We start from the raw sequence: 10,754 nt of genomic DNA on the forward strand, positions 1-10,754 counted from the left end.
TACGGCCATAGGCCCATACAAGTAAAAACAAAAACAAAAGAAAACACATAGATAACAACTTGTGCAAGTGGGAACAACAGCCGCTAAAACACCACAATACAATAAAATACAATAAAATAGAATGGCATACTACGCCTTAGCTAGCCTGTAGTGCTCCTTGGCGTCGCTTTTGGGTAAGGACAGCGACCAGGAACCTTGCCACTTTCAGGGTCGTATGAGTATCCTTATCCTGCAAGATTTGGGCGAGGTGGAATTCTGGTGGGGTGCCCTCTAGTTTCTGTATGATTGACCCCAACAAATTTGCCCGTGGCACATTGAACAAGGGGCAAGTGAACATAATGTGCTGGAGAGACTCCAGTGTCTCCTTATCACATTCACACATGGCGGAGGCTTGGCCCTTTGAGAATCTATGTCTCAGGACGTTGGAGGGAAAAACGTTGAACCTCGCTTTGGTGAAGGCCAGTCTATGGACAACAGTCGAAAGGGAGGAGAGGTATGATGGAACGCGGTAAGTTAAAGTGATACCGATGTTCTGGGGCGAACAAACACCTCCCCCCAGCATATAATTTTGCTGTAGATCGATGTCATCCAGTCTTTGGCGGATCAGTCTTTGAGCAGTAATTTGATCTAATTTTAGGGAATCTGAAGGAGAGATTCCATAACTCAGGAGTTTGGCATGAATTCTACTAGTCCAAAGGCACAATAGTAACTGTGGCAACTTTGAAACTCCTTGCCCCTTGACATCAGGCATGAACACAATGCTTTAATATTTATTTTATAAAAATACGACACACATATTTTCTTTCTAAAACGTAACTTTTGAAAATTATATTGACTGATTGCTTTTAGAGATTTATATATTTACAAAAACCACATCTAACCATCCACAATTAAAATCTATGTATACTCTAGTAGATTAATATATTCTAAAATTAAAGGCCTGAGATATGGTATAAATGTCAAAGTTCCAGACCTAAGCTATCTATTTTTCCCCATGTTCGTTTTCTTTTCAGCACCTGCTGAAAACTTTTAATTTCACCCCCCCCCCCCCCGGAGGCACACTCCATTGCCTCTCGCCTGGGAGAGGAATAAGGGTCTTCACCGCTAACAAACTACAACTCCCAGAATCCTTTGGGGGGCAACATGTCAAGGTACCATATGGCTTTTAAGTGTTCTGATGCGAGTGTAACTTCAGCTGTCATACAATCGTCATCCACTGGATGTCAGGATTTCCAAACAAAAAAATCTCCAAATAGCCAAAAACAAACCCTCACACCTTTCCACCTTTCCTAAAAAAACAAAAACAAAAACCGATCAACTGGGAAAATGCAGTTTCTCAGCTGGTATTATTGGTATAACCTGTTGGAATTGTAAACGAGAGAATTGTAGAGTTGGATTTATATGCAGAATTCGTCATGCAAAAGGCTGGATTGGATTAATCCCAAACTGGAATTAAAATTGCCTAAAGAAATATCAACAACCTCAGATATGCTGATGACACAACCTTGATGGCAGAAAGTGAGGACGAATTGAAGAACCTTTTAATGAAGGTGAAAGAGGAGAGCGCCAAATATGGTCCGAAGCTCAACATCAAAAAAACTAAGATCACGGCCACTGGTCCCATCACCTCCTGGCAAATAGAAGGGGAAGAAATGGAGGCAGTGAGAGATTTCACTTTCTTGGGCTCCATGATCACTGCAGATGGTGACAGCAGTCACGAAATTAGAAGACGCCTGCTTCTTGGGAGGAAAGCAATGACAAATCTAGACAGCATCTTCAAAAGCAAAGACATCACCTTGCCGACAAAGGTCCGTATAGTTAAAGCGATGGTTTTCCCAGTAGTAATGTACGGAAGTGAGAGCTGGACCATCAAGAAGGCTGATCGCCGAAGAATTGATGCTTTTGAATTCTGGTGCTGGAGGAGTCTCTTGAGAGTCCCATGGACTGCAAAAAGATCAAACCTATCCATTCTCAAAGAAATCAGCCCTGAGTGCTCACTGGAAGGACAGATCCTGAAGTTGAGGCTCCAGTACTTTGGCCACCTCCTGAGAAGAGACGACTCCCTGGAAAAGACCCTGATGTTGGGGAAGATGGAGGGCACAAGGAGAAGGGGGCGACAGAGGACGAGATGGTGGGACAGTGTTCTCGAAGCTACTAACATGAGTTTGGCCAAACTGCGGGAGGCAGTGGAAGACAGGAGTGCCTGGCATGCTCTGGTCCACGGGGTCACGAAGAGGCGGACACGATTAAATGACTAAGCAACAACAACAGAGTTAGAAGAGACCTCATCTTTCCCAACATCAGGGCTGATTTCTCTAAGGATGGATAAGTTTGATCTTTTTGCAGTCCATGGGACTCTCAAGACTTAGTTGGTCTCTAAGGTGCTACCGGAAGGAATTTTTTAAATTTTGTTTCGACTATGGCAGACCAACACGGCTACCTACCTGTAAGTAATGCAAAGTACTTTGCAATGGAGTGTTGCAGAGCATTGGGCGGTTGTTATGGTTTTACTGTGAAAGAAAGAAAGAAAATAAAATAAAGAAACCGGTATTTCTTGTTTACTTAATGATTATTATTTTTTACCCCTTCATTCCCTTTCCTGTGCCAGCTTCGCTTCCTGTTGGTAGGATTTCTGTAAGCCCTGAAGGGTTCCCTCTTGGCACAAGCATGGGCTTGGCACCAGCGTTAAATGTCTAACGATAAGATCTGGGTTCAAATCTCCAATCTGCCATGAAACCAAGGGGGTGCGTGTGCAGTGTATAATCTTTCTCAGCCAGGCCTACCTCACAGGGTCGCTGCGAGGATAAACTAAGCGGGCAGGCGCATGTAATGCGCTCCTTGGAAAAATGAGGCAGGGTCACAGAAAGTAAGAGGGTTGCCCTTTCTCAGGAGGGATGGGGAAACCTGGGCGCTCCGGGCGCTGTTGAAATACTACAGTTCCCACCGGTCGTGTGAACTGAGGCTGGTGGGAACTGTAGTTTGACGGGAGACAGTTAGTATTTTTCTGTTGTGAACCTCTCCGGGATCTTCGGATGAAGGTTGGTATGCTAATAATAGTAATAATAATAATAATAATAATAATAATAATAATAATAATAATAATAATACAAAATATGCTTTTTAAAGAATAGATTTGAATGCCAGCTCATTCATTCCATGCACATTTTTGAAAGGGGGAGGGTGGTGAAAACAGTGAAATCATCACCAGGGGGCTTCCAACTCATGGCAATTCATTGCTTGCATTTTTTTTTTTAATATTTGAAGATGCCTTCTTGCTTCAACTCTGGTTTTTTTTTTTGGTGTTTTTATCTTTTAAAGGTAAAGGGACCCCTGACCATTAGGTCCAGTCGTGTCCGACTCTGGGGTTGCGGTGCTCATCTCGCTTTACTGGCCGAGGGATCCGGCGTACAGCTTCCGGGTCATGTGGCCAGCATGACAAAGCCGCTTCTGGCGAACCAGAGCAGCGCACGGAAACGCCGTTTACCTTCCCGCCGGAGCGGTACCTATTTATCTACTTGCACTTTGACACGCTTCCGAACTGCTAGGTGGGCAGGAGCAGGGACCGAGCAACGGGAGCTCACCCCGTCATTGCGGGGATTCGAACCACCGACCTTCCGATCGGCAAGCCCTAGGCTCTGTGGTTCAACCCACAGCGCCACCATGTCCCTCTATATCTATGATATAAAAGAGGGAAGATAAGTTGCAGCTAAGGGTGGAAAAGGAAAAAAAAAACATTTCAGGAAATGGGATGGGAAGCTGATAATACAAAAGGGGAAAAACTTGCGCATTGGATTTTGATGTGGAATTTGTGGAATTTCAACAACAACAACAACAACACAAAATACTTAATAAAAAACAAGAACAGAAACAAAACAATCCCTCCCCCTAATTAGGGGAATTATCCAGGAAATCAAAGCAAAAACTAAAGGACACAACCAATTCCTGGTCCATTCATTCCAATAGGCTTACTCTGAGTAGGATTTCACTGCATTGTCACTACAACTCCTTGCATTATAATATTTGGGTAATTAAAAAAAAAGACATATTTGTTCTGAAATCCATGGGGGGCATGTTTTTTTTTTTTATAAGAACCCAAATAATAATTGTTTGTTCCCTCTCTATTCCTTTCCTTTGCACAATTAACTTTTCCTCCCATCTGTTTTCATGATATAAAAATAAATCTGCCTACTTAATCCAATTATGGGTTAGTTAGTTAGATATCCATGGAAATTTTGAAGGGGCGGGGGCGGGGCGCAGGAGGAAGTTGGGCGGAAAAAGGGATGCGGCTCCTTTAAATGGAGAGAGAGAGAGAGAGAGAGAGAGAGAGAGAGAGAGAGAGAGAGAGAGAAGCGGAACTGACTTTGCCAGGACTTCTAGGGAGTGTCTGCAAATAACCAAAAATGTCACATTTTTTCATGGGCTCCCCCCCCCTTTTCTTTTGCACGAGGGAGAGAAAGGGCACAGTTGGCAATCTCAGAGAGCCAGCGAATATGGGGCACCTGTGGCCCTCCAGGCTGTTGTTGGACTCCAATGGTGGGGCAGTGTGGTTTAGTGGTTAGAGCACTGGGCTGGGGCTGAAGGTATTCGAGTCCTTGCCCCTCCGCTGCTGCTCCCTGCTCAGCCCTGAAACTCACCCACGGGGGACCTTGGGTGGGTGGGTGGGCAGCCGCCGGTTCGCTCAGACTTAGCCTACTTCGCAGGGTCGTTGTGGGGACGGTTAAAACGGCGTAGGCCACCTAGAGGAAAGATGGGACCATCGTCTCCCCTAACCATTGGCCCTGATGGCTGCAAGCAGAGGAGCGGCTAAAAGTCACCCAGCGAGCTTCATAGCCGAGCGGGGGATTTGAACCCAGGCCCTAGTCCGGCAGTCTAACCACGAGGCCGCACTGCCTCTCCAACTTGCTGCTTAAACCAGCCCTTAATTTGGGATCTATGTTCCTGCTTAAACCAGCTACGTTTTTAGGACTGTGAGCCTGGCTTAGCTGCACCGTACATTTAAGGTGCCCCCACCAAGGATCCTGGGAACTGTAGTTTGTTAAGGGGGTGGTGGGAACTGTAGTTTCTTCAGGGTTCTGGAAACTGTAGAATGCCAAAGGGGCTGGGAACTGCAGTTAAGGGTTATGGGAACCAGGGCATGTCAAGAGAACTGGGAACTGTAGTTTGTTAAGGGTGCTAGGAACTGCAGTTCCGCCAGGGCTCTGGGAACTGTAGTTTAAGGATCCTGGGAGCTGCGGTTTGTTAATGGTGTCGGGAACTGCAGTTTCCCCGGGGATCTGGGAACTGTAGTTTAAGCGTTCCGAGAATTGCGGTTTGTTAATGGTGTCGGGAACTGCAGTTTCTCCAGGGCTCTGGGAACTGTAGTTCAAGCGTTCTGGGAATTGCAGTTTGTTAATGGTGTCGGGAACTGCAGTTTCTCCGGGGCTCTGGGAACTGTAGTTTAAGCGTTCCGAGAACTGCAGTTTGCTAAGGGCGCCGGGGACTTCAGTTTCTCTGGGATTCTGGAGCGTGCCAAGGGAGCTGGGAACTGTAGTTTGCCAAGGGTGCTTAAACTGCAGTTAAACTACAGTTCCCAGAGCCCCGGAGAAACTGCAGTTCCCGGCACCATTGTTTGGCTAATTTTTTAAAATTTTGTTTTATCCATTCATAATTTGCGGCGACAGGCGATTCGTTCGTATTTGGCTAATCTGATGAGGACTAGGCTCTTGAGCGCGGAAATGAAATTGCAAAACCTTTTCTTCTCTCCCCCCCCCCTAGGAGCGGAATTGGGCGACGTCCCCTTGATCCCCGGGACCCAACCCCTCTCTCTCCAACGTCTGGGCCCTGATTCAGAGGTTAGGAATTTGCATCTGATTGCTATTTTGTGTCATCCTATGATTTGTCTCTCTCCGGCGCTGAGCACGCCTTAGGCACCGAGCGACCCAGCAGGAGGAGGAGGAGAAGGAGAAGGAGGTGGCCAAAGGAGACCCAGCCAGCCAGCCAGCCGCCGCCATGGCCTCGCTTGTAAAAGGAAACTTGGAGATGGGAGCGCGATAAAGGAGGGCTGGCTGCGCTGGAATAAAACAAGGGAGGCGCAGCTTCCGCACGCGCGCAGGGCAAGGGCAAAACGGCGACAATCACGGGAGGCGGATCAATAAGGACCGGTCTCTTTGGAAAGGTGGTTTTCGTTTTTATATCCCGGTTGGATCACCTGCTTGGGGCGGAGGGCTGTGCGTAATTTCTTTCCCTTATTTTTATTTTAGCCTGGAGCGAGGGGGCCCGGGGGTGGTGGTGTAATGGAGCTGCTCCAGCCGCCTCCTTTGCAGGGTAAGACCCTCTTTTTCTCTTCTTCTTTTGCAAGTTGCTAAATAAGGATCTGGGAATTGGGGTGTGTGTTGGTTTAGTTTTCCCCTCGCCCCCCCCCCCACCTCCTCCTCCAAAGCTGGGTTGTAGGGTGCCGTGCGTAAATACGCGCGAGCGTGTTTTGGCTAAAAGTCGTGCCAACATTTATTTATTTTACTTTAAGAACAAAACAACAACAAAAAACCCCCGATACTTTCTTGCAGTGGGTTAGGATGTTTGCGTGCCGTGTTCGTTTACTTTTAAGTTAAAATATTTGTTAGCCTGTTTGCTAATACTTGCTAAAAACGAAGTCCAAAACGTGTGAGTGGCTCTGTATACATTTTTTTGCCGAGCGAGCGCGATTATCGCGAGCGGAACCCTACACAAGAGTAGACCCACCGAAGTTAGGCTTTACTAAAGTGGGTCTTGCTCTCGAGGAGGTTCTGAGAAACGGGACGCGAGCGTGCATTAAGATCGGCCAAGATCATGCGAACAGAGTCGATATTTTAATTAATATTGGTATATATATATACATATATAAAATTGAAAGTGTAGGTTTGCTTGGAAGGGAAAACTTGAGCCTGCAACCTCTAATGGAGCTATCTCCCCACGCCCCAAAAATATTGTTCCTTAGACTGTCCCCGTGGCTGGCTTTTTGTTTTTTTTGTGTAAGAAAAGCACATTTCACATCAAATTTATCTTGATGTGATTAAGCTGGGGGAAGGGAGGGGTCACACACACACACACACACACTTGCCCCCCTTCTGGGCACAATTATTTTAGACAGCCCCCCCTTTCCTTTCCTATGCAAAGTTTAGGCCCAATATACTGCCATTACTATTAGCTTTGCAATGGCCACGGGGGGATAATTTGCAGGGGGAAAAATGTGTGGCTTACTATGTTTATTTATTTTTTTAAAAAAAAGATCTATTTGCAAAAAGTTTGCATATGTGCAAATTATATATATATATATAGGTCTGTATCCTTCCTCTGTGAATGTTTTTTTTATAGTGGCCTCTCTTCCCCCCCCCCCTCCGCAGGCTATTTTAAACTCTTGGGTGAGGGGAAAATTAAATGTACTGTATGTATACTGGATTATTCTAAAGGCCTCGTGGCTGATTCACACCCCCCTCTCTGATAAGAGCATGACTCTCTTTTTAAAAAACACACACACACACACAAAAAAACGACAACCCACCACAGCCTTCTCAGCTTTAACCAACTCTTTTATTTTCAAAACCTATCAGGCACTCCCTTGCTCCATCTCCTTTCTTCTCTGAAATGATCTTTATCTCCTAGAATATCCTAGAGTTGAAAAGTTTCCTCAAAGGACACCCGGCCCAAACTTGCCAACACAGGAAGTCGGCGGTTAGAAGCATGTGGGCACCCTTGTTTTTAAATAACAGAGAAGAAGGCACATCCCAAAGGCAGTGGTTTTTTTTTAATATGTAAAAAGTTGGGGCGTTCTCCTGCGTGAGTCTCTGTTCTCAGGGGTGACTCCTCCTTGGAAGGAGGTGATTCCTTCTTGGAGGAGCAGCAGCAGCAGCTGTGTCTTGAGCTGAGGAGGTCTGCTTGCCCTCAAGGCCAGGAGCCACTGTCCTTTGGCTCTGCGAATCATGCAGAGGGGCAGCAGGGAGCCTCTCCTTCCCGTTTGATGATCCTCACCTATTTCCTGGGGGGTGAGGAGGTCCTTTGGCTCTGCGAATCATGCAGAGGGGCAGCAGGGAGCCTCTCCTTCCCGTTTGATGATCCTCACCTATTTCTTGGGGGGTGAGGAGGTCCTTTGGCTCTGCAAATCATGCAGAGGGGCAGCAGGGAGCCTCTCCTTCCCGTTTGATGATCCTCACCTATTTCTTGGGGGGTGAGGAGGTCCTTTGGCTCTGCAAATCATGCAGAGGGGCAGCAGGGAGCCTCACCTTCCCGTTTGATGATCCTCACCTATTTCTTGGGGGTGAGGAGTTCCTTTGGCTCTGCGAATCATGCAGAGGGGCAGCAGGGAGCCTCTCCTTCCCGTTTGATGATCCTCACCTATTTCTTGGGGGTGAGGAGGTCCTTTGGCTCTGCGAATCATGCAGAGGGGCATCAGGGAGCCTCTCCTTCCTGTTTGATGATCCTCACCTATTTCTTGGGGGGTGAGGAGGTCCTTTGGCTCTGCGAATCATGCAGAGGGGCAGCAGGGACCCTCTCCTTCCAATTTGATTATCCTCACCTATTTCTTGGGGTGGGGAGTTTTTGGAGTTTAAAGTGTTTCAGCCGAGGTGTCAACATTGGTATGAATGGCTGTCCGTTTGTGTGTGTGTGTCTGTGTCTGTCGGAGAGACTTAAACAACAGGCGACTCTAAATGGGTTTCATCTCACGCTCCTCTGTCCCAATAAATGCCTCTGAATGTCAGCTGCTAGGAATCCCAAATGGAAAGAGTTGCCTTTTTGCTCTGGGGTCTGCTGAAGGGGGTGGGCTTCTCGCTTGGTCACGGGGGTTTCGCCACTTGAGAGCAAGTTGCTGGAATTGGTGAAAACAAAACAAAAAATAATAAAAAATATTCCTTCCAGTAGCACCTTAGAGACCAACTAAGTTTGTTCTTGGTATGAGCTTTCGTGTGCATGCACACTTCTTCAGATACACACGAAAGCTCATACCAAGAACAAACTTAGTTGGTCTCTAAGGTGCTACTGGAAGGAATTTTTTATTTTATTTTTTATTTTGTTTTGACTATGGCAGACCAACACGGCTACCTACCTGTAACTGGAATTGGTGCTCCAACATGGGTAGGCAAACTAAGGCCCCGGGGGGCCGGATCCTGCCCAATCGCCTTCTCAATCCGGCCCGCGGACGGTCCGGGAATCAGCGTGTTTTTACTTGAGTAGAATGTGTGCTTTTATTTAAAATGCACCTCTGGGTTATTTGTGGGGCCTGCCTGGTGTTTTGACATGAGTAGAATGTGCGCTTTTATTTAAAATGCATCTCTGGGTTATTTGTGGGGCCTGCCTGGTGTTTTGGCATGAGCAGAATGTGTGCTTTTATTTAAAATGCATCTCTGGGTTATTTGTGGGGTCTGCCTGGTGTTTTGACATGAGCAGAATGTGTGCTTTTATTCAAAATGCATCTCTGGGTTATTTGTGGGGCATAGGAATTCGTTCATTTTTTATTTTCTCTCTCTCCCCCCCCCCCAATATAGTCAGGCCCCACACAAGGTCTGAGGGACAGCGGACAGGCCCCCTGACTGCTAGACTATTCCGCTGTTCTTCTGAGGCAGGAAACTTTTGAGACAATTCGGGGGGTGCTGTGTGGCTCGCCCCAGCGTAGAATAAACTGAGTCCCCTGTTGCCAACTAGCAGGTTATCTCTGTGGCCATGGTGAACGCAGTCTCTTATCTACATATTAAAACAGATGAAATGCACATTTTTAAAAAAAAATCATGGCGAGTGGGATGTTTTTGCCAGGCTCCCCCACCCCACCCCACCCCCTATTACCCACTTCGTATTTCTCCATAGGGGCGACTCTTAGTCGCTCACTTCGGTGACAAAGTTTAAAGGTGACCCCACAACTAGTCTGCAGAGCCCCACCCCTGGGTTTGTTGGTCACGCAGAGGTGTGACGGGAATGTTGAAACTGCCCCTGGGTGTGTTTTCTTTGATTTCTTTCATTCCCCCCCACAGGGGGAATCGCAGTTAGGCAACAACGTTTATTAGAGGTCCGGAGAAATATATTTAAAAAAGTCACCCGCAAGGTCACACACAGACACACACACCCAGCTCTGCAAATTCCCACATCCTTGGCCGTCTAATCCAACAATTGGACAGATGGCGTTTGCAGAGGAAAGACCTTGAGGTGTCAGCGAGAGACATTTGCATGTGGACCTGAGCAGGGGAGCAAACTCCTCTCTCTGGGCTCGGCTCGTGGCCGGACCTAAAATTAAACAAACCACTCGAGGGGACTCCCTTATGCACCACGCGACTCTCAAATGGTACACTTCCGTCCGAGCCGGGAAGTAAAATCTTCTTCCTTGGGTGCCCTCGGGTCCTCTTAACTAACTCTTAAAACTGAGGTGGTCCCTGAAATCGGTGCAGATTCGGCCATTTCGACGGTGGAAATCTTCCCTCTGCCCGGAGAATGCGCTCCGTGCATGGAAACGCACGTCTGCCTGTTTCATCTTAGGCTGCGTCTCCTATGTGCAGCCCCTCCTTATGTTCGCCGCCGCTGTGGGGTGGCCGGCACCGAACACGGGAGGGAGCTACGTAAATCGGAAGGGACCCACAGAGGAATCTAGTCCAGCCCCCTGGATAACGGCTGTTTTAAACAACAAGGGGCCCGCTCTGCGCTGTAGAATGAATCGCGGCGTGGAGAAAGCGGACAGAGGGCAGTTTTCCTGCCTCTCTCCGAACACCAGAATTCGCGGCCGTCCGATAAGGTTGGCGGTTGGAAGATTCAGGAGGGGT

Source organism: Lacerta agilis, chromosome 18 (assembly GCF_009819535.1).
Source record: "Lacerta agilis isolate rLacAgi1 chromosome 18, rLacAgi1.pri, whole genome shotgun sequence".
Lineage (NCBI taxonomy): Eukaryota > Metazoa > Chordata > Lepidosauria > Squamata > Lacertidae > Lacerta > Lacerta agilis.